The sequence below is a fragment of the Pholcus phalangioides genome, unplaced genomic scaffold, assembly GCF_987345545.1.
Source record: "Pholcus phalangioides strain wild (caught in Gottingen) unplaced genomic scaffold, Ppha-v1.0 ptg000011l_1, whole genome shotgun sequence".
Classification (NCBI taxonomy): domain Eukaryota; kingdom Metazoa; phylum Arthropoda; class Arachnida; order Araneae; family Pholcidae; genus Pholcus; species Pholcus phalangioides.
The window spans coordinates 46,280,496-46,305,561 of NW_028301604.1; positions in this window are offsets into that span (position 1 = coordinate 46,280,496).

Genomic DNA, 25,066 nt, shown 5'->3' on the forward strand with positions numbered 1-25,066 from the left:
CCCCTGTGGGGGATTTTGGGGCGTGGGGACGGACGCAATTTCTTTCTCCTTTATTGTGCAGTAAAAAATAAAAATAATGGAGGAATCACCCTTAAGGTTACCCAATTTTTCTACTAACGAGAGCAAAAGTGTTTTCCTGTGTTGTGAGGAGTATTATAGGAAAGATTTTGAGCCAGAGGCCTTTTATGCCTCTTTTTTTCCCGACTTGTATTACTTATATTAAAAACGCAGAATCGAATCGCCAACGCAGTGCAGTATTTAAAAAAAAAATATTAAATAAATATAGAAAAAATTAGTAAATTAAAACCTATGATTAGCTGACCATTTTAAGTAGGGATGTGCACTTGGGCCTCGTTCCTACCTGCCACACGAGGGGGCGCCAAGTCTGAGTATAAGACAGGGTGAAAAAAAGTTAGGTGGAAATGCGTGATTTCTGTCCGCTCTAGAAGGAGCGTCAAATCCAAGGTAAAAGGCCAAAAGAAATTCGACATGATATGTTATGACATAAATATCGCTGTTCCTTTAAACGCATCAAAACGAAGCGATTAAAACAAAAGTTTTTTTTAGTTGGGGAGGTCCGGGGGCCCAAATATAGGTCCCACTCGGGTAGAGATTTTGTCTCGAGCCACCCCTGAGTGTACCGTATGTATGTGTGTGTGTGTGGAAAATTTTAACAAACCGTACATATACACAACTGAACATCTTTTCGGAGTTTTATGGATCTTGTTCCAGATACCCGGTGAAGGCTCCTATGAGGCTCCTAGACAGAGATGCTGTCTAGGAGTCCTTGGCAAGGTGTGGCCACAACGCCACTCTAAAAAGACATCTTTTCCTTTCAAGAAACTAATGAGGAACGTATGTTGGAAATTCAATTTGATTTTTTTTTCCAACCGACTTCCAAGAATAGCCGAAAACCTCAATATAAATTCGATCGAAATGAAAATCTGGTGATCCTAGTGAAATTTTCGATTTTAATTTTTGTCATATTAGTTTTCTATAAGATTTGTAAGAATTTCAATCATCTTGAAGAAAGTTATTTTGTAGCGACGTGTAAAATCGCTCTCAAGGAGGAGGAGGGGGGTGTTGTTTAACACGGTTTTGTAGAGAAAATGCCAATTTTTGTACGGGCATCTACCCAATCTATAAATATTTAAAAAATATGTTTTTGTTAATAAATTTTTAACGTAATTATAACTAATGAAACCTCTCACGGAAAAAAACTAAAGCCGTAGATAAGACGCAGTGATTTATCCGCACTAAAGCCACTTCAAAGACTCTTCTCATGCAACTTCGATCCACAATAAGAAATTCATTTCCGACGTTTTGGTTTTATTTCAACGTAATTTTTTTTAAACGTATAATCTACGGACTATACGCAGTAGAATAGGTAGGTTAATTGGGACTTCCATGGAAATATGGAAATAAAGTAGTGTACCTTACATATTCAAAACAAGAGGGGGAGCAGCGGCAAATCCATTTCGTATGAGAAATTTCTGATATGTATCTTATCGTATATATTTCTGATGTGTATATGTATCGTATATTTGAAATGAGGTTTTTTGAAGCTGATGAAATATAGAATTAAATGTATCTTACGGTAAATGCGTTGAATCGGTAATGCATAATCACCAATCGTCTCGGTAAATTTGGTAAATTTCGCAACATTTATCATTTTTACCGGGGATTATGCATAACTCTTTTAGACCCTGTATGCACAAACGTGCGGGTTGCTTCTTTTCACTTTAGATATTCTTTTTTTAACTTCAGGGATGTTCAGCCCAAACTTCAAGAATTGTGTATTATAATTGAAATTAAAGCCGAAGTCCCTGTGAGGTTAAAAAAAATATACAGAGAGAAAAAACAACCCCTTCCCAGTGCCGTCTAAACGCATGGGCCTACTCGGGAGCCTCAGAGTAGAGGGGCCTCACTAAAATGAGATCTAGTTAAAATTTTCTAGAATTTACTAGTTAGGGCTGCAAAAAAGTATTTCCGGCCCTGCCTCTTCACCAGGGCCGTAGCGTGCTTTTTCAGGGGCAGTCTTTTCTTGGAGTCCTCTTGAAATGGTTATGCTCAGAAAAAAGGAGGAGTTACAAGCGCCCTCCCCTCCCCCCATTCGGCTCGTTGCACCGCCCAAGTTGCCTCAGAATAGTTACGGGCCTGCCCAAGTTGCAGGGCCTGGTGCTTTAGCTGGTATTTGCCCTTCCGTTTCTTAGTACTGCGCCTGAAAGGGATAATTTCAAATGAAGTTTGAGTTTTATAAACATGAAAGAAATCATACGGAAATATCACTTTAATTTAACCACTTTTATTATCATCTTAGCCCGTACGTGATGCGTGCATTACACGAATTTTACCATAAAACTGAATTATATAAAATAAGTATGAAGAAGATAGATCCTTTGTGATGAGTAAATGTGTGACGTTTTGCTTTTTTAATGTTTTTAAATCTCTTTATTAGATCACACAAGTTGGGGTTTTTTGCTTGTTTACAAGTTAAATAGCAGTAATCCCATTCTAGAAGTTTTTCCGACTTCTTCGTGCCTTAATATACAACCAAGAGGTGTGTGGGGAGATGTGGACGATCACCACACCAAAAGTCTGATAATAATGTAGAATGAATCTGTCCCGTATTTTACGTGACAGTAATGACTAGCAAAAATTGCCTCAGACCGTGACCTACGTGAGTGACACTATTACTTTCGAAGGTCACGCTCAGACACATCACTCTGGATTTTCGCCTGGGGGGGGGGGGCGCTGACTACTGTTTTTGCACCGGGCGCCACTAAGTCTAAGACTGGCCCTGCTCTGACTGATGCTGAAATGGCGTCTGACTCGGAAAAGCGGTTTGTTGCAAGGAGCAGATCACCGCGAGATTCAGAAATAAATTTGTTATAAGCATGTATTTGTAATTGTTTCCGCAAATATTGAACACACACGGCCCTCACATCGTAGAGCAGGGCCCCTAGGCTGGGATCTTTTGCGGGGCGCATTATGGTGAATTTATATCGTGAAAAAACAAAAAATGATGCGAATCGTCCCAGGCCTGGACCCCTGTCAGCCCCACCCTTGTGAGGGCCACGAACGTCTGGCGCTTGCTGGGGTCTCGTCGTTTATCCCCGGTGTTTACAAAACCGGATTGTGCTTACACCTCCCTAACAGTGGCGTAGCCGGGGGGGGGGAGCAGAGGGAGCGATTGCTCCCCCAGTCGAAATTTTGCCTACATTGGCGCCTATTTTTCTAAATAACTTTTGATCTTTAAAAAAACTTGAAAAATATTGACTTTTCATTTTCTACCTTCATTGACTAAAATGATGAGTAAAGGGCAAAAAAATCTACATTTATATTTGCGCCTCCTGCAGTTTCATAGTGATTGGGTTTGTACTAATCTTTGAGAGAAGGAAAAAAAGAAAGTGGAGGTCTTCATTATACCATTTTTGGCAATTTCTCTCAAGCTCTTCATCTGGAAGCATGTTTAGCTCTCAGCCTCTGTTCCCCACCTTTATTAAAAGGCAGAATCTTGCCCGCTTCTAGCTCTAACTTTTTTCTCTTGCTATTGGTCGTTCTCGGTAGAGCTCCTAGAAATACCATTCATAGGTATGACTACATGGCGTTCACAAGATGTTCATTCTGTTCTGAAGGGCCACCAAGAGCATTGACTAAGGTGCCTTTTGAAGAAATTAGGCACGGGAACCTATTGTGGACAGATCACTGAACTTATGAAGTAATGGCTAGGATTCAAGCTCCAAGAAGTATCACCTTTTCTTTGGGTGCCTTAGGTAGAGCTTGAGCTAGTAGAAATACCACTTTTTATATAGGGGAGTTAGCTAGATTCATATGCCTAGAAATGCCATGTTATCTGCAGATGCCTTGGCAAGAGCTACTAGTTTGTGTATGGTGTCAAAGACTAGGATCAGGTGAAAACAGCTATGAGCTTTTGAGCCCTAAAAACCCAAGATTTTGGAGCACAACAGGGGGTTCTGGAAGAGTTTTTCTTAAAGGTGGGGAAATAAAAACCTATAATCTTGGGTCAATAGCGCTCTGATATGTAGAAAATGGGAGAGGAAGTTAGTCTTCTATATTTGTACGGCAATATATTGTGCTATATTATACGGTGATAGTGCATAGTTTTGTGTTAAAATGTGACTTTTTCAGAAACATTGTCTTTTTTTCACGGTGTAATTTCTCTTTTCTATGAATCACTGTTTGTTTCATCATTATGCATATACAGCAGTGTGCCGAATCGGAGAAATTATTCCCTGGAAAAAGTTATGGCCGGTGTGTTTGTTAACTCATGACGCGTATATCTTCCCTCCAATTAATCCCAGTGTTTCTTAAACTTTTGGCACCCGTGGCTCCCCCCCCCCCGTGACTTCTCATCATTTATCCGTGACTGCCCAGAATAGCCTGACGCAGGGAATTCTTGAACTTTTTTCACCCGAAGTGCCCCTTTCCCCCTATTTAATGCTTATCCACGAGCTCCGCCTGCTCCCTAGAGCTGTTTAACAAAAAATATTTTCGAAAAACCTTTGTCAGGGTCACCGCTCTGTGGTGCCCCTGATGAAGATTGGAGGCGCACTAGAGTGTCGCGGTGCACAGTTTGAGAACCCCCTGGCCTAATGTAAAAAAAAAACCTCACTACAAAGAACTGAATGAGCACGCATCAATACACCAACGCGTTGAGACGTCCCTCAAAAAAGGGTGGCGATGATCCACGAGCACACACACTTTGAGAATCCGTTGAGTATTTCCGAAATAAAATAATATAAATGCACTATATACTATATATACTCAGCTTTTTTAAAGCAGAATTTTTCGGGCGTTATATGTTTCTTTATTTCCCACAACAACACATCGGTGGTCTACACATTGCTGCCTTACGAGCATCAAAGAGACTTTTCTAAAGCCCTCTACCTGTTCAGTTCACTCTCAAAAATTTTAACTGGATCTCATCTTCGTAATGAGTCCCTTTTGCACTTAAGACACCTGGACCGGGTCTGGAATTGTCTATGTATTACGAGGAAAGTTTAAAAGTAACTGTGTGTGAAGATACATGCATATACTATTTCAGAAAAACAAGAGGTGTCCACGAAACGTTATGTCTACTCTCAAAATATTATCTAGTGTTTTTCAATTAGCACTTATCCGAGGGCTTATGGTACTTTCTAATATGAACTATGGCGTCGCGAGATTTCCCAGCACTTTCCCTAAGGCCCTCTGGTCAAATTACGAGGGGCAAAAATCCAACGCGGAGTATCACAAAGGTTTTTCAAAGAGATTCTTTGTTAAACTGCTCTGGGGAGCCACGAATAAGCATTGATTAAAGTAACGGAGCACCGCGGATGGAAAAAGTATGAGAACCCCTGCGCTAGGCTATACCACTCATCATTCGACATACAGTAAAACCTCGTTAAGTTGTCACTCTGATAAGTCGTCATTTTCTTTCAGACCCTTCCAGCTCTCATAGACCACAATGTTATTAAACCCTCGTTTACTCGTCGCTAATTTCGGTTAAGTCGTCACTATGAAAAAGTTTGAGAAAGAGGAACAGACTATTTTTATGGCTCCCATTAAAAAAAGAGATTATTGGCAGCATTGCCATATGCTTAAAAGTCACCATAAAATCCTATATACCCAAACGGACCAAACGGAACAGTTTAAGTAACGAAAGTTACGCTGGGGAAGTTCATTTGCCGACTAAGGTTTTTGGAACGTTGGGGACTGTTCAAGCTAGATCTCATTTCTGCCTGGGCTTCACTTTAGAGACTGGACAAACCGTGAGACACCCAGGCTCTGTCGCAAGAAGCAACGTAAGCACTCCCGGGGAGGGGGGGGGGACCAGGGCATCTCCGGCAAAACCAAAATTTATTGATACGTCAAAGATTAAATATAGTGCAAGGAAATCAAAAATTATGTAAATCGAAGAATCAAATTAATCAAGTTAAAGTCAAAGTGCAACGGGCACGGATAATAACCGTAGAAAGCATGGACTCTACTGATTTAGGGCTTGAAATTTACACAAAATATCTTTGTTGAAAAAAATTAGACATTCTTTCCCAAGTTGAGGTCTTCTGTTTACTTTTCCCTGCCCAGGGCCCCTCTACAAAGTCAAAAGTGTTCGAGATTACTTTGTAGTTGTATCATGAACTACTGATGAAGAATTCAAACACTAAAATTAAATTTGATGTATATGTAAAATTAATGTGCAATAGAAAGTTCTGTTATGAAAAAAAGCTACTTATTCAAACAATTGCTCTCTTAGTCTAAATTAAAACTTACTCAACTATAAATCATTTCACCGCAATAATTTAAGTAATAAGAGATAAAAAAGATGAAAAATTGCTATTATTTTTTCTTTCGCAATCTATAAATTTTATTAATATTGTTATTTTGATTCATACTTTAATAAATGTCATATTACTTTAAATTTATACGATTTTCATAACATCACACAATGAAACTGACGAAACTCCGCTTAAGTCGTCACTCCGCTTAAGACGTCATAATTTTTCGATAACTTGAGGTGACGACTTATCGAGGTTTTACTGTATTTCCATTCTTCTCTGATTTGTTATAAAACACATCGCATGAATTTATGTCACTAGAAATAAATATACATATACTATGCACAATTCCTTTTTACGTTTTTCAACTTCGAGCCGAACTCCCCTTTGAATAGTATCTCCAAAGGAAGCCGGTAGATAATAAAACAAAAAATATTTCAATCGATTCATACACCTGCCACTTTCACTTCGATTCGGAAGATGAGCAGTGGCATTACAAACACGCCTCAGAGATACTTAAATAGATTACGGACACATACGACAATTTCTGGCGCACACTAATTCGTTTTAAGCAGTGGTTCCTAAACCTTTTTTGGATTCAGGCCACCCTATGCTTGTGCGTCTGCAATCTAGTAGTATGTGATAACCACTGCGATCGTGTGGGTGGATTCATCCCGGTTTGAACCCCACTAGTTGCACAGTGGCGGTTGATTGAAGCGAGTCTTTTTTTTTCAATTTCTAGATACGAATGCTAACCGGCCTTTCGTTTGGAAAGCCTTCCATCAGAGAGCAGGCAGACTTTCGCCGTGGTATTTGCATAACACGAAACTTCTGGCATCTGCCAGTTTTACTGATAATATGGAAGACAGATGGCGTAAAACTTCTCGAACTGAAACCATGCATAACTATGACATCATATATACGTTATAGTCACGCATAATATAAGAAAGAACTTTCTGGCATGCATTAATTTGTTAGAAATTCCATAAGAGAAATGTCTTGGAGGTACATGAACGATTGAGTAGAAGTAGTGTACATGTGATACGCGCTTACAATAAGAGTGTAACATGATAAAATCGATTAAATGGAAGCATGAAGATTTCTCTGTACTTTCATATCTTGGAATAATTTTTGAGAGAGAGAAAATAAATATATATTTTTTCCTTTTTATTTTATTCTCCTAACATTTTTTATATTTTAATCTAAATTTTTTTACAACTATCTTTTAGGGTGACTTTCCAGTTGTTTTTGGTGTTTGCATTTGTTTAAGCACATGAAACGTAAAATGGAATTTAAAATTAATTAAAAAATTAAAATACAATAATCACACAATTGAAAGGTAATTAATTTAATTTGAAAAATAACATCAACTGAAAACAAAATTTGATTTTTTTTAAATTGGGAAATTTAAAGTTCTTTCCACTAATGCATAATTTTAAGTTTGCGCCTTAAGCAAGAACAAAAAAATGGCGCCTTTCACAATTTCGCTCCCCCAGAGACCAAACCCTGGCTACGCCACTGCTCCCTAACCGAATGTCATTGTCATCTTCCCGCCATTGCATGTATGTGATTTGCTCCCCTGTGATTTGCTTCCTGTTGTTGAAATTCTCGGTAGTCCTCAACGCGATGCCTGAGGGTATCATCGCCCTCGAAATGATTACAACGGATATTGTTAGCAACTTACCGGCTTTTTTTTCCGAAACCAAACGTTTCTGTACGAAAAAAGAAAAATCGTTTTTTGCAGACTGTACAGTGTACATACTGAACACGTGCATTCAATTAACAATAATTGGATCTGTCCGCCTTTTCTTTACTTAATGAAAAGGGAACCGCTGATAAAAGCATACAATGAGTGAATGCCAGTGGTTCAAGTCCCTTGCTATTTTTTTGCGTAGATATACAGTATTTGCCACATGAGGAAAAAAACTCGTTTCTACTGCTGCAGCCATATACTTTTTTCCAAGAACTTTCCATGGCGTGTGTGTGGCAAATTTTTCTCATCTTTGTTGGTTGATCAGTTGCATAGGGAATGCGACCGTTTCCTACTTGCCGCTCCTAAAAGTGATCATAAATTTGCATTATTGGAATGATGAAACATTATTCTGAGGAAAAAAAGGACAATTACATAATATTTGTTGCCTCAAAGAATTTCGTAGTGACACATTGATGAAGTAGATTCTACTTCACTTCAAGGGGGTAAGTCCACTTTTATCCAAATGAGTTCTTAGAATTTTATTTGTATGAATAACTCTGGCAAAACAAAAACTTCTGTCATTTAAATCATTTTTTCAAAAAATTCAGCAGTGGCTCCCACAAGGGTACGGCTGGCAGGGCTGTAATTCTAGAGCCCGGGACAATTATCATTATCTTTTCATGCCATTAAATTCACTAAAAAAGGGCCCGTGAAAAGTGTGGTTTGAGAAATTGAAAAAGATCCCACTCTAGGGCAGGGCCGCAACTAGGGGGGGAGCAGGCAAATCTCGTGCCCCGGGCGCTGGACCAGAGGGGCGCAAATTTTATTCTCAAACCTCTCCTTCAACATTATAAGGGGGCGCCAAAATGCGCACTTGCCCCGGGTGACCAAGCGTCTAGTTGCGGCCCTGGTCTAGGGGCCCTGTTCCAGGATGTGGGGGCCATGGCCCCCACAAGGGGTGGGCTGACAAGGCTCCAGCCCTGGGGCCCCGGAACGATTTTCCCAATTTTTTTCTTTTTCACGCTATAAATTCATCATAAAAGGGCCCGTGAAAGTCTGGATGGGGGCCCGCAAAAGATCCCAGCCTAGGGGCCCTGCTTCAGGATGTGGGGGCTATAGCTCCCCAGTAAAATTTTACCTACATTGCCACCTATTTTCAAAAATAACATTTGATCCCAAAAGGAAAAAAATATATACTTTATTTTTTAACCTTCATTCACTAAAAAAATTAATATGTATAAATAAGAAAATTTTAAAGAAAAGTTTATTTATATGCTCTTCTTGAAAAAAAAAACCAACTGATTGGATTGGTTGGGAGGCGGGGTCAAAGCCGTATTGAACAGATCCGTCAGAATTGGGGGTTCAGTGGGTGCTCGATCACCCGCGGTAGTTTGTGGCATAGGTCCGAGAAACCCCCCACCCCGAATTGATTCAGAAATCAAAATTTCCTCTATGAGAACAAGACAAGAATCCACAAGTTCAAACGCTCCCGACGTCCCTGGTGTTAAGGATAAGGCCTTGGTTGGGATTCCGAAGCTGCTGATTTGCATCAATTCACATATAGAGGGGCACATGAAAAGTCTAGTCCACGGCCTGTCTACGATCCCAGCTTAGGTGTCCTGCTGTAGAGTGTGGGTTCCACGAATAAATTATTCAGACGGAGAACTCCAATTTTCTTTGGGACCTCAGAGATATCTGAGCGATGAATGGCGAAATGTGGAATTTGAATTCGACAAAAAAAAAAAAAACCAAAAACGGGACATTTTTGTTGAAAGCGGGGCGCATGGTCCGAATATCGAAACAAAAAGTTAGTTGGACGCAGCGAGCAATACCAATCATTTTTGACTTCCGGCGTTCCTGGCTGCCACTCGATTAGAGATGTGAGATGAGAATATTAATATGAGAAATAACTTGAGAATAATTATTTTTTATAAGAATATTCTCCTATTATTTATAAAAGTAGTCTTTCCAAAGAATATTCTCTAGGATATATATATAATTATATATTATATATAATTATAAATAACTGGAGAATATTCTCATTAAGAATAATAAGAATATTCAAGTTATTTACAATAGTAGTCCTTCCAGAGAATATTCTCCTTCGTGACAATATTCTCAAGAACTTTATATCTCTACTCTTAATACAACAGCAATCCCTCTACAATGATATTTTTTCTTGATTTGCAGAATATCATTTTATCGAGACTTTAGTGTGTGATCATACCTTTCGTGCTCAAAACACCAATTCAAAAATTCATGAAATTACTTTTTGGAACCTTATTTAAGTGCAGTTCATGCCAGCATTGGGTAATGATTGAGTGAAATTTATCATATTTAAGTAATCTATCATTACATAACTCGTACCACATGATTGCTGATTACATGTGCTTTATTCGTATTATGCAGTATGATTCCACTGTACTTGAAATCACAACACATGAGTATAATTTGCTTTAGGAAAATTTTTTTTTCATGAAACCTATGTTTTTAATTTTCAGATGAAACAAGTATTTGAGAGCAAAAGTAGGGTGAAAACACATATCTATGATAAAATGTAGCCACTGAAGACGAGCTGACTCCATCACGGAAAAAAATCTCAATATGTATTTACTATGTGTGTGTGTGTTATACGTACCATTATTTTTTTTAGCAATCTCAAATACTTCCATATAAATATGAATAAATTATGTTTGATAATTGATTTGTCATTATTTCTCAAGTGAGGAAAATGTTAGCCTTTTTTTTACGTAGTTTGAATTTGTGCCTTAATTATGTTCAAGTTACAGTGTAAATTTTGAAAGTAACGAATTACTAGATTATTGTGATTATCATGTAAATATAGTATATATTTAAAAAAAATCCAGATTTAACTACCAATCCTGCTAGTAAAAAGAGGGGTGGAAAATGATTTTGTTGATGAATAATGATGTTGAATCTATCAATATATGTCAATTTTTTTTTTTAATTTTTAGTCTTGGCTATTAGTTTAAAAATTTAGTTAAACATGAACATGATTCAAAGGCAATGCATTTAACTCATAAAAAAAAATTGTCCATACACTAATGCTTGTATTGACTCAGATTTGAAACTTTGTTTACAGATTTTTTATTTTTAAGAATCTCTTTCAGCCTCAAGGAAGTCCTTTCAACTTATATCTAATAATATAATGAACTGTTTTCAACTGAATTTGACTTTTTATGTAAGCTAATCAAAAAACTAGTACACATGTTGGAACAGTTTTTTGTCGAAAAGAAAACTTGGGTTTAGTATTTTATACATTGGGAGGGGCACATCTTGTGTGTAGGAAGGATTGCATACAAAAATAGTATCTTAAGAAGTGCATGCAACTATCATACAAGTTTCAACAAATATAATTACAAAAAGTCAGTCTCAGATATTAACTTATTTGGCTAATAGGAAATATAGCTATTAATGTTCAGTAATTTAATATTCAATGTCCATCACAAGAATTACTATTAGCACTAAAAATTTTTTTTGGAAATCAAATTTACTGAATTTTGTACTTTTTCATTTTAATATGTGTATCTTAGTGTTTCCAAAATTTGATTTCAGGTACAAAACAATCATAATTTAAAAAATATTGATAAAAACTATTTTTTGAAAAATTTCCAAATTTATTAGTAATTTTTTAAATATAAATTTTACACAGTTTTTTGCGACCATCCTTTTTTCCTTCATTTCATTCACGATTAATAAAATTTGTATGTGCTGATACATTTTTTTTTCTTCAAAGCAATGAAAATCGCATGGGCGAAAATACAATACTAGTGGGATACATACACGTGGGAAAATACAATACATGCGATATATAATTTATCTAATCTGAGAATATTAGCAATTCCGTAGCGAAATGAAAAACCATCATTATAGATATAGTGGGAGTAGGAAAGAAAAACGTAGCTGGAATGAAAGGGAATTTCCATTAAAAAGGGGATGATAAAACCATATTTTGCTTATCGAAAAAAAATTTGTTGAAAAACGTAAACACAAGAATCTTACCGTTGAGTTTTCTACTTCATAGAAGATCAAAAACCCTTCGTCCAATCAGTGTCGAATCTACTCTCGCCAAGCTAATATACGCCAAATACTCGCCAACTGAACCGAGTTTCATTTGATACTCGGTTGGTAGTGTTTAGAGAATACCGATTTCGCGTTGAAACTGAAATGGGTTTCAACTGATCCGCGTTTCAGCACGCTGAGTGGTGAATACGGCCGTTAGAAATTCTAATTCTAGTGCCGGACCCCCAGGCCAGGATTTTTCTATTATGGTATTTTTGTTCGTCCGCAGAATATCGTTATATCGAGATTTCACTGCAGTTTTATCATGCATAATACTAGCTACAATACTCAGCGCTGCCCGTGTTTTTTTCATTTATTGGGAAGATTGGAAAAGTGACAAACCATTACAAAGGAATAAATATATAATACTGGCAGGATTAAAGAAGTGACAAGCCATTGTAAAGGCACGTGTAAAACGCATTACTAGGGAACCACGGTAACCAAAGTAAACATTCCGAAAGTGATTGTTGAGGCCCAGAAATCATTGTTGCCCGACAGTTGTTTGCCCATTTGGGGCATTTGCCCTGCTCTGACGAAATTTTAAAGTAGCCTATCCTTTAAGTCTGTTCCCATTTGGTATATATCCAAATTTTGGCGATGATCGTTCTAAAATTGTGGATTTGTATAGAGAACATACACACAGACAGAAAATTAATTATATATAGATACTAGCTGTAATACCCGGCACTGCCCGGGTTTTCTTCAATGAGACTGTTTGGATCACGTGATATCTCCCTCGTTCTTTGAGGGACATGCAAGCCGTGTCTAAGTTAACCAATATGGTGACTTCATGAAATAAACAAATCTAGATTTAAAGAAACATAGAAACGAATATATTATTTTTTCCTTTTTTAAGGGGCGCTAGGTATTTCACCCCCCCCCCTCGCCCGAACTTCAAGTTATCCATCTCTGCCTGTTTCAGCTTCCAAATGCTTAGTTAAAGCTGTGTAATTTCTTCGATGCACCTTACGGACCCATAATTAATTTTAAAACAACCTAAACTATATTAATTTATGCAGTTGAATATCAAAAGACAATACGGAGAACTTAATTTTCATGCTTGAGAAGATATAATTAAAAAGTTGAAATTAATGTTATATTGCATGGATATCCAACTCAAAGTAGGTCCGTCTAATTACTTCATATTCAATCTTCTGGGCTTCGTATATCTCTAAACGAACCCAATATATCTCAAAAATCGAGAATTCAATACAATTTTTAAAATTATTGATTTGATAGAAAACACCACCAAATTTTCGCATTTCTAAATTAAAATCGGCAATTTTAACACTGATTTCTATGAGGATCACCCTTTACCTGACCCTCAAAGCGATATGATGATTATGGCATCTATTAAAAAAAGTCTCCTTACTGGTAGGATTGAAAAGTGGCAAACCATTACAAAGGCATAAACTGTTATACATATAGTAACAGGATTAGAGAAGTCACAAACCATTGTAAAGGCATATGCACGTCTGAAACGCATTGCTAGGGAACCACGGTAAATAAAGTAAACGTTCGGAAAGTGATTGTTGAGGCCCAAAAACCCTTGTTGCCCGACAGTTTTTTGACCATTTGGGGCATTTGCCCTGCTCTGACGAAATTTTAAAGTAGCCTATCCTTCAAGTCTGGTCCCATTTGGTATATATGCAAAATTTGGCGACGATCGATCTAAAATTGTAAATTTGTATATAGAACATACACACACACAGACAGAAAATCAATTTTATGTATACATATAGATATATGCACAGTATCAAATTTATCCTTAGTTTCTCTCAGATAAGATATCCACCGCATCTCTATAGTTTCGTTGTTCACCGAAGCAAGCAAGTATACTCATACTACACCAAATGAAACTACTGTAGAATCTCTACACATGACGAACCAGTTTGAAACGTGTTTTACACAAAACAAAATTTTTATCCAAACGTTTAACTTCAATTTAGAACATCAAAGATTATTCCTATAACGCACGGGTTCTCAAACTGTGCGCCTCCAACCTTTGTCATGGTGTGATGTTTTCGAAAATATTTTTTGTTAAACAGCTCTGGAGAGCCGGTGGAGCTCGCGGATAAGCATTGAATAGGGGAAAAGGGCGCCTCAGGTGGAAAAAGTTTGAGACGCCCTGCTCTAACGTGAAGTTATTCCATGCAATGATTTTTTTGATAAAACGAAGCGATTCCGTTATGCCAGGCGATTCACTACAGGCGTGCAAAAAGAATAAATAAATTTAGTGAATTAAAGAGTTAAAGTAATAATACTGAAAACTATTTTCATTGGCCTTGGTTGAAGCCCCGGCCTGAAAAATTGAACTGAAATAATTTAAATATTTATGTTCACTTCATCTATTCAACTGAGCAACTTGACAATTCTGTTACAGTCGTTTATACGACGTTCAAGAGGCCAAGTCAAAACGTTTTATGTATAAGTCGAAGTGAAGAACAGCCTTTTTAAAAAATTATCCCCCCCCCCATACATATAAAATGTTATAAAATTTTATGTGTCTAATTGCATTCCAATTCTGTTCTAAAAAAATATTTCATACTTGAGAAGAAATTAAATCACATTTCAAATCATTTAAAGAAGTAAAATTTGGCACAACATTACCTTTGGGACACGGCGTTGGGTACAAAAGTGCAACAAAATCTTCTCGACTTGCAAAAATTTCCCCGTCTTGGACTTTTTTTTTGGCAGTAGATGATTTTCAATCAGGAGCTTGCTCTTTGGTTGTTTCTCTACTTTATAACCGTTTCAAAAAGTTGAAACGAACATATTCAACTGGTTTGCAAGCAGGGCCGTCATTTCAACTTTCTCCGGGGGGGGGGGGAGGATTCTTCCAGGGGGGGGGGCAAACTTTTTCTAGGGGGGGGCAAAACACATGTACTCAATGTATGTATATATACCATTTTTAGTGTATTTTCAAAAGCCGGGGGGGGGGCTTTTGTCCCTCCCCCTAAATGACGGGCCTGTTTGCAAGATGAACTTTCGTTATCAATTTAAAACTCTTGTTGAATTCTTCCACAATTTCCAGTTTTTTTAGAGAGAGCGTTTTTTTTTGCTTTTCCGACATTACGAATGACGAATTTGACAGAGTCAGCAAGCAGTGCCGTCTGAACGCATGGACCTACCCGAGCACGGCCCGGGGGCCTCACAAAAATGGGAAGTAATTGAAATTTTCGAGAATTCTCTAGGTTGGGTCTCGGAAAAATCAATTGGCCCGGAGGCCCATGATGCTCTTAAGACGGCCCTGTGAGCAAGCAAAGCACCACATCGAAAGAAAGTTCTACAGGAAATGATCGAAAGAACTTACTGTGCATGTGTACCTATTTTCGGCAGACCTGTACCCCCCAAATGCTTACAGTACACTTTCTCCCCCTCTCGGGATAACGTTGAAAACATAGGGAGAGAAAAAATCCTGAAAGGTCATATGGCCGTCAAAACAATTGAAACCCATTTCTTCGGGACTCTCCACATCTGCGTATTCTCAGAAAGAGGCAATCAACAAATCATCTAAGTGTCCATTCTAAATGGTCATCAGCCATCTCACTGGCAATTTTCGTATACGTCAGCAATCACCTTAAAATTTATGTCTTTTGCGGTGACAATATGCTAGAACTGTTGCAGGAACGCTTTTTCACTGCATGCAAAAATTTTGTGCGCATTTGATGGATATAAATTAATAATAATAATAAATTTTATTGATTTGACCAGTAGGTCCTTCAATGAGTGGCAATTCATTGTTGACACATTTTACAGTCATATTTACAAAATATACCATACATTGGGAATATAATGGAGCACATATGTTGGTGTCAGAACAGTTAATATAAGGTAAGGGGAAATAATGAAAGAAAGATAAGCAGACACAGAATAAACATTATAATATACCGACAAATAAAAATAGGTAATATACATACAAAGCGGACAAAAAGCAAGTAATAAAAGAAAAAGTAAATTAATAACAATAGAAAAAATATGGACGTCAGTCCAAACAGAGCGAGCGTAGGCGAATACATGATAAGATAAATAGATATATTGAGTATAAGTTATCAGTGATCGAAAGTAATTGAGCAATATTAGCGGGACCTGAAGAGAGATTTAAATATTTGGATCTGGGATTAGAGTAAAAAGGGCAGTGAAAAATTACATGATTCCAATCCTCAAATACCAAAAGGTTGCAAATTGCTGATGGGATCTATAGAAAAGTTTTTACCATTAACAAAAATTGATGTCTGATTAAATCTGAGTTGGGCAAAAACCCTTTTGACTGAGATATGAAAAGGGAGGAAAAAATAATCTTCCATCAGGAAAGTTGTTTTTATATCTTTATAGTGAGAAAAATTTTTACTATTTACAATACGGGAGAAATCAGTTTGGATACTCTGGTTTTTTACGCTCTCGATAATCAGTGGAAGATAAGCTTTTACAAGACTTGGATTTTGTTGAACCCAAATAAAACCGAAGCCAGCATTGTCAAGAATATTTTTAACGTGAAATGCCCAATTATTTTTATTATTAATGGACGAATTACAAGATTGAAATAGTTGGTCATAACTTATTCTTGTCAAACGGGATTGTTTTATTTCAAGCAAACGTATCCAGAATTATAAAATATATTTTTTAAACGAAACACTGAGGCCTGGGCGGCCAAGTTCAGCTCTCAGAGCGTACCCAGGGATATTTCTAGAAACTATCAATAGCCTCTTAGCGAAAATACTAAATATTTGATCCATTTTATCAATAAATTGTAATACCCAAATGGGAGATGCATATGAGGCTGTTGAAAGCAAGAGGGAATCAAAAAGTTTTAAAGCCGTGACCAAGGAATTATTATGAGTTCCTCTAAGTATATTAATTACTGGTAGTATAGCTGTTTTGGACTTTGCCAAAAAGTGTAAGTATGCTGTATAAAATTTGCCGGAACTTGAAAAAGGGACCCCCAAGTACATGTAAGTCGAAGTGGTGGTTAATTGTTGACCCCTAAAGTACCATTTATCATATTTTGACAATTTACCTGATTTTTTGAATACAATAACTTGGGTTTTATTAATATTAAGGTCAATTAAAAAGTCGTCACAAAAACCCTGGAGTATATCTATTTTTCTTTGCAGGTTTTTTGGGGAATCTGATAAAATTACGGCATCATCCGCGTACAGAAGAGCATGTATACCAGTGGCATGATTTATAAAAACTGGTGAAATACTAGAGGAATTTAGACGGTCTGTGAGTTCTTTAATAAAAATAGAGAAAAGTGAGGGAGATAAAACTTCACCCTGCAAAACCCCTTTAGTAATATTTATTGCAGCTGTTAGCCCATCGCGGGTTCTAATTCTCACTTTTGCTTTAGCATACATGTCAGAGAGTATCTTGATAAATTTATCACTGATACCTATGGGTCTCAGAACATGCCAGAGTAGGGAATGGTCAACACTATCGAAAGCCTTCTTGAAATCGATAAAAATAGCATAGAGTTTACCGCTAGGTTTAAAAATATACTTCTGTATGAGATTATTGAAAATAAAAATTTGATCAGTGGTTGAAAAATTAGAACGAAATCCACCCTGTTCCCTTGGAATAATGTCTTTCTCATTTAGCCAGGTATTTAATCGATTATTCAAGATGGAGGTAAATAACTTGGTCGCGACTGAGATCAAAGAAATGAGTCTGTAGTTCTCGGGTTGGGTGGGGTCACCTTTTTTATACATAGGATTGACTTGTACCTCGATCCAGGAAACTGGAAAACATGATTTTTCAAAGATATCAATGAAGATTTTTAAAAGCCTTGAAAGATTCTGAGATCTCAAACTCTTTAAATATTCAGGTTTTATGAGATCAAATCCATGAGCCTTTCCACTTTTAATATTCTTGAGGGCAAACAAAAGTTCTTCCAAAGAAAACGGGTTGTCCAAAATAGGATCCGTATGTGCAAGAGCAGGCTCGAAACTGGAGGGAAAAATTTGTACTTGATTGTTATCAGTCGGGGAAAACAGATTTGAATAAAACTGGTACCAAGTTGCTGTAGGAACATTATTGAGATTCGAACGTCTAGGTTTAAAATTATTAATTATTTTCCAAAATTCAGAAGAATTTATCTCAGGAATCAACAATCTACTGTATTTTGGTTTGAAAAAAAATCATGAAAAGTGAGTTGCCGTGAGCAACTCACTGTCTGACAGGCCTGCGAGCATATAGACCAATATCTCCCAAACGTCTGTACACGGTTTACCTTGAAACTGTGGTACCCGTGGCTGCAGATAGCTGACGAGACAGGTCGGACGCTGTGCTCCGTCGGCTTCTTTTGGCAGTTACTGCCAAATACCGGTTTTCATTCGGCGTCGTAACTCGGGGGCGACCTGTACTGTAACGTCTACTGACATTTCCGTTATCTTGGAATCGTTGCCTAGAGATGACACTTTGGGCAATTCCAAGTTCCTCGGATACTTCCATCTGAGTACGCCCACATTCCAGGCGGCCGATAACTCTACCACGTAAAAAATCATCCACATGCGTCTTCTGTGTCATAACTATTCGCTTATGGCACTGAGCGCATTACAGAACTCTTGTGAACAATTTTATTTCTTTGCCACCATTCCTTATATACCCCCCTCTTAAACTCTCGTAATTGTGACGTACTATCGGCATCATCTGGTGGCTTCCTGAAATTTGCATATCATTCTTGCAGATGTATGTGATAATTCATTCTACAGGTGAAATTTTTACTTTAGATTTCGATTTCCGTGGGATTCTGAATTATCCTTAATTTATGGACATGGGTGCATTATGATTTGAGGTACAGTGGGATTTTGAGGCACACGAGATTGGAAACATATTGGAAAACATTTGGATTGGCACCGCGAAACAAGAAAAAAAGAAGTTCAAGAACTAGAGTAATTTTTATGACCAATGTTTTAGGAAATGGAAAGATAAAATCTGAAAGAGAGAAATGCGAGATTTTCCAGGAGCAGATTGAGTGATCTTTTGTTGTCATTAAAAGGAGATGTAGAAAGAACAGTTGGAAGTTACGATTAGCTGAGCAAATTCGAAATAATAGAACCATAGATTGAACTCCTTTTTTAGAACAGTTCGCTCTGCATAAGTGGAGAAGTCAACAGTAAGAGTTTTCTTTCTTTCAAAAGTGGAGGAGGTTGATAATCATCGATTTAGAACCAATACTATAGGAAGCTGGACGCAGCTATGTCTGTCGAGTCAGAAGATAGGAATGTAAAACGATTATTTTCCCGTTTTTTATGACTTTTCATGCGGGGTTGGACCATTGATTGCTGTTCAAATCTAAAAAAACAATAGTGTATATACGTATCGCGAGAGACTGTTGACACTACAAAATCTTGAGTCGGGGATGGGGGGGGGGATAGCATTTTCAAGGGGATATTTTGGTGACAACCCTGCTTTGGAGTGGTTGGTCAACCAATGAAGGAAGGTCGTAATCACAAATCAATGTCGAGATTGCTCGACAAGATATGCCAACCGACTTTCAAGGGCCAGAAAGCTCAATATAAATTCTATCGAAATGAAAACCTGCTGATCTTAGTAAAATTTTCGATTCTAATTTTTGTTATATTAGTTTTCTATAAGTTGTAAGACTTTTAATCATCTTAAAGAAAGTCGTTTTGAAGGTAAGTCATTTCTTTGTTTTCCCCAGTCCTCGATGTTAATCTTAAATAAGAATTAAACAAAACCTATCGAATTTTGCTGCTTATAATCCGCAGATGCAAACTTCGCTAATGTGAGAAAAAAAAGGCACCATGTAGTCTGCAGCGGTATACAACCCACATGAGAAAATTTCATTTATCAATATAAAATCGCTCTCAAGGAGGAGGGGGTTGTTTAACACGGTTTTGTACAGAAAATGTCAATTTTGGTATTGGCATCTACCCATCTATAAATATTTAAAAAATATGTTTTTGTAAATAAATTTTTAACGTAATTATAACTAATGAAACCTCTCTCAGAAAAAAAAAGTTGTAAATAAGATGTGCAGCGGTTTATCCACACTCTAAAGCCGCTTCAAAATTAAAACTCTTCATGTAGCTTTGATCTACACTAAGAAATTCGTTTCCGACGTTTTGTTTTTATTTCAACGTAATTTTTTTTAAACGTATAATCCACGGAGTATAAGCAGCAGAATAGGGTAGGTTAATTGGGATTTCCACGGAAATATAGAAATAAAGTAGTATCTCACATATCTAAAATAAAGACGGAGGCAGCGGCAAATCCATTTCGGATATGTACTTATGTATATTTGAAATGAGGTTTTTTGAAGCTGATGAAATATAAGTAATGTTACGGTAAATGCGTTGAATCGGTAAAGTATATCAGTAATGCATAGTAACCAATCGTCTCGGTAAATTTGATAAATTTCGCTAGATTTATCACTTTCACCAGCGATTATGCATGATCCTTTTAGACCCTGTATGCACAAACGTGCGGGTTGCTACTTTTTACTTTAGATATTTTTTTAACCTCAGGGATGTTCAGCCCAAACTTCAAGAATTGCGAATTATCGTTGAGATTAAAGCCGAAGTCCCTGAGGTTAAAAAAAAATCTAGAGAGAAAAATAACTCCTTCTCAGTGCCGTTTAACGCATGGGCTCACCCGGCCCGGCCCGGGATCCTAAAAAGTAGAGGGGAATCAAGAAAATGAGATCTAGTTAAAATTTTTTAGAATTTACTAGGCAGGGCCCAGAAAAACCACTTGGCCAGGGGGCCCATGATGCTCTTAAGATGGCCCTGCCCCTTCCCCAGGTCCGTAGCGTGCTTTCTCGGGGTCAGACTTTTCTTGAAATGGTTATGCTCAGAAAAAGGAGTTACAAGTGCCCCCCTCCCATTCCGCTCGGGTCACCGTCCAAGTTGCCTCGGAATAGTTACGGGCCTGCCCAAGTTGCAGAGCCCGGTGCTTTAGCTGGTGTTTGCCTGCCCCTTTCGTTTCTTAGTACTGGGTCTGAAAGGGATAATTTTAAATGAAGTTCATGAGTTTTGTAAATATGCCCCCAGGTCCATCATTTGGGGGGGGGGGGGTCCGGGGGAATCTTGTTCCTTTCCCCGGCTTAAAAAAATGCACTAGAATATATGTGTATACATACATTGAGTAAAAGTTCTTTGTCCCCCTCCCCCAGAAAATATTGAAATGATAACAATAACGGGCCTCCCACCCCCATCAGAAAAAAAAATAAAACCCCGACCCCCAGCCCTTTAGAAAATCTTGCGTACGCCTAGGTGTAGTAATAAGACTATTTTCAATAAAAGTAGCAGCAGAATATCAGAATATTTGCGGTACAAATAGCAATGACATCTCAAGATGATCTGGCCTACCATTCGGGAATCATAGCCCCGTCACTGTCTTCAGTATAATCCCTAACATATCTCGCGGCACTGCCGTACTCGGAGGGAAGAGCAGAGTCGTCCTAAGAGCATCTTGGGGTCCCCGGGAAAATTGATTTTTTAAGACCTCCGTACCTAACCTAACTAGAAATGGTTACACAGTGCCGCAACTAGATGATTGGTCAGTCGGGGTAAGCACGCATTTTAGTGCCTCCTTTTAATATTGAAGTAGAGGTTAAAGGTTGAAATTTGCACCACTTCTGGTTCAGCGCCCAGGGCACCAGACATGACTGCTCTCCCCTCCTTGTGACCCCGTGATTGCTTACCAATTTGCATGCTTAATCTCGCGCGTGAACGATATCTCATTATCATGAAGGCTACCTCTGCGTGAGACCCCTAGGCCGTGTCCGGGTGGGCCTATGCATTAAGACTACACTAGGAAAGAGCGTGATTACTTTTTTTAATGCAGTTAAAAAACGAACGAAAACCCTTTCCACTTGTTATTACCCCTTACCCACGGTTCCGTGGCATCCTGTTTAGGAATCAATTTCACTACATTATAACTGTTTAAACAAGTTCAGGTGTGGGCGAGTTCAAAATAATAATAAATAACTAGTAATAATTAATAATAACTTATTACCAAGAATTTTTTTTTAATTCAACCAAAATTATTAAACACTTTCCAATGTATCTAATATTTTTCTTTCCCTGTATGTTTTTTTTCTCCGTAAAGACGCGTTCCTGATAATTTCCCTCTCTCTCATGGTTTTTAGAATTTCCCTCTCGTGAAAGAGAGAAGCTGCTTCTCCATTGACTTAACATTGCATACATGAGTTGAGAAAAAAATTCATTAAAAACCAAATATATAAATTTTTTAAAAATTAAAAAAATATATCTTGACAATAAGCGGTTTTTGTGGCATCCGCTCAAAAAAAATGTTCTGAGCGTGAAGATTATGCGAAAAAATTCATGAAAAACCAACAATTTTTTACATTATGCTCCCATTTGAGTGGGTCACGTGAGCAATCGGGTGACGTCAAAACCAGTTTCACTCTGAAGCGCACGCTTGCTAATACCTAACCTTATATATTCTAGAAACCTTGCTAAAGTTGAATTTAGTATATCTGTTACCGGCAAAGTATGAAATCCAGGCATTCTATAGAATGCCTAGGCATTGTATAGAATGCCTGGTCGTTTCAGGCAAAGTATGAAATACCGGTTTTATTCTATACTTTGCCTAGGCATTCTATAGAATGACTAGTCATTCTATAGAATGCCTAAACACAACCCAGGCAAAGTATGAAATATCTTCTTCCAACAAATCTCTTAAGGGGCGGTATAAAATATTACATAAAATTAAAATTTCACAGAATTTTCTTTTTTTCCCGGAAACGTTTCCCTTTCACTCTCGTGAAAAAGGATCTGTTGAGGGGTGGTATAAAATATTACAATTCCTTCAAATTAAAATTTTGCAGAATTTTCGTCATTTTTTCCCAGAAACGTTTCCCTTTCGCTCTCGTGAAAAAGGATCTGTTGAGGGGCGATATAAAATATTACAATTTCTTCCAATTAAAATTTCGCAGAATTTTCGTCATTTTTTCCCTGAAACGTTTCCCTTTCGCTCTCATGAAAAAGGATTTGTTGAAAGACGGTATAAAATATTACAATTCCTTCGAATTAAAATTTCGCAGAATTTTCGTCATTTTTTCCCGGAAACGTTTCCCTTTCGCTCTCGTGAAAAAGGATCTGTTGAGGGGCGATATAAAATATTACAATTTCTTCCAATTAAAATTTCGCACAATTTTCGTCATTTTTTCCCTGAAACGTTTCCCTTTCGCTCTCGTGAAAAAGGATCTGTTGAGGGGCGATATAAAATATTACAATTTCTTCCAATTAAAATTTCGCAGAATTTTCGTCATTTTTTCCCGGAAAAGTTTCCCTTTCGCTCTCGTGAAAAAGGATCTGTTGAGGGGCGATATAAAATATTACAATTTCTTCCAATTAAAATTTCGCAGAATTTTCGTCATTTTTTCCCGGAAACGTTTCCCTTTCGCTCTCATGAAAAAGGATTTGTTGAAAGACGGTATAAAATATTACAATTCCTTCGAATTAAAATTTCGCAGAATTTTCGTCACTTTTTCCCGGAAAAGTTTCCCTTTCGCTCTCGTGAAAAAGGATCTGTTGAGGGGCGGTATAAAATATTACAATTTCTTCCAATTAAAATTTCGCAGAATTTTCGTCATTTTTTCCCGGAAAAGTTTCCCTTTCGCTCTCGTGAAAAAGGATCTGTGGAGGGGCGATATAAAATATTACAATTCCTTCGAATTAAAATTTCGCAGAATTTTCTTTTTTTCCCGGAAACGTTTCCCTTTCGCTCTCGTGAAAAAGGATCTGTTGAAGGGCGCGGTATAAAATATTACAATTTCTTCGAATTAAAATTTCGCAGAATTTTCGTCATTTTTTCCCGGAAACGTTTCCCTTTCGCTCTCGTGAAAAATGATCTGTTGAGGGGCGATATAAAATATTACAATTTCTTCCAATTAAAATTTCGCAGAATTTTCGTCATTTTTTCCCTGAAACGTTTCCCTTTCGCTCTCATGAAAAAGGATTTGTTGAAAGACGGTATAAAATATTACAATTCCTTCGAATTAAAATTTCGCAGAATTGTCGTCATTTTTTCCCGGAAACGTTTCCCTTTCTCTCTCGTGAAAAAGGATCGGTTGAGGGGCGATATAAAATATTACAATTTTTTCGAATTAAAATTTCGCAGAATTTTCGTCATTTTTTCCCGAAAACGTTTCCCTTTCGCTCTCGTGAAAAAGGATCTGTTGAGGGGCGGTATAAAATATTACAATTTCTTCGAATTAAAATTTCGCAGAATTTTCGTCATTTTTTCCCAGAAACGTTTCCCTTTCGCTCTCGTGAAAAAGGATCTGTTGAGGGGCGATATAAAATATTACAATTTCTTCCAATTAAAATTTCGCAGAATTTTCGTCATTTTTTCCCGGAAACGTTTCCCTTTCGCTCTCATGAAAAAGGATTTGTTGAAAGACGGTATAAAATATTACAATTCCTTCGAATTAAAATTTCGCAGAATTTTCGTCACTTTTTCCCGGAAAAGTTTCCCTTTCGCTCTCGTGAAAAAGGATCTGTTGAGGGGCGGTATAAAATATTACAATTTCTTCCAATTAAAATTTCGCAGAATTTTCGTCATTTTTTCCCGGAAAAGTTTCCCTTTCGCTCTCGTGAAAAAGGATCTGTGGAGGGGCGATATAAAATATTACAATTCCTTCGAATTAAAATTTCGCAGAATTTTCTTTTTTTCCCGGAAACGTTTCCCTTTCGCTCTCGTGAAAAAGGATCTGTTGAAGGGCGCGGTATAAAATATTACAATTTCTTCGAATTAAAATTTCGCAGAATTTTCGTCATTTTTTCCCGGAAACGTTTCCCTTTCGCTCTCGTGAAAAATGATCTGTTGAGGGGCGATATAAAATATTACAATTTCTTCCAATTAAAATTTCGCAGAATTTTCGTCATTTTTTCCCTGAAACGTTTCCCTTTCGCTCTCATGAAAAAGGATTTGTTGAAAGACGGTATAAAATATTACAATTCCTTCGAATTAAAATTTCGCAGAATTGTCGTCATTTTTTCCCGGAAACGTTTCCCTT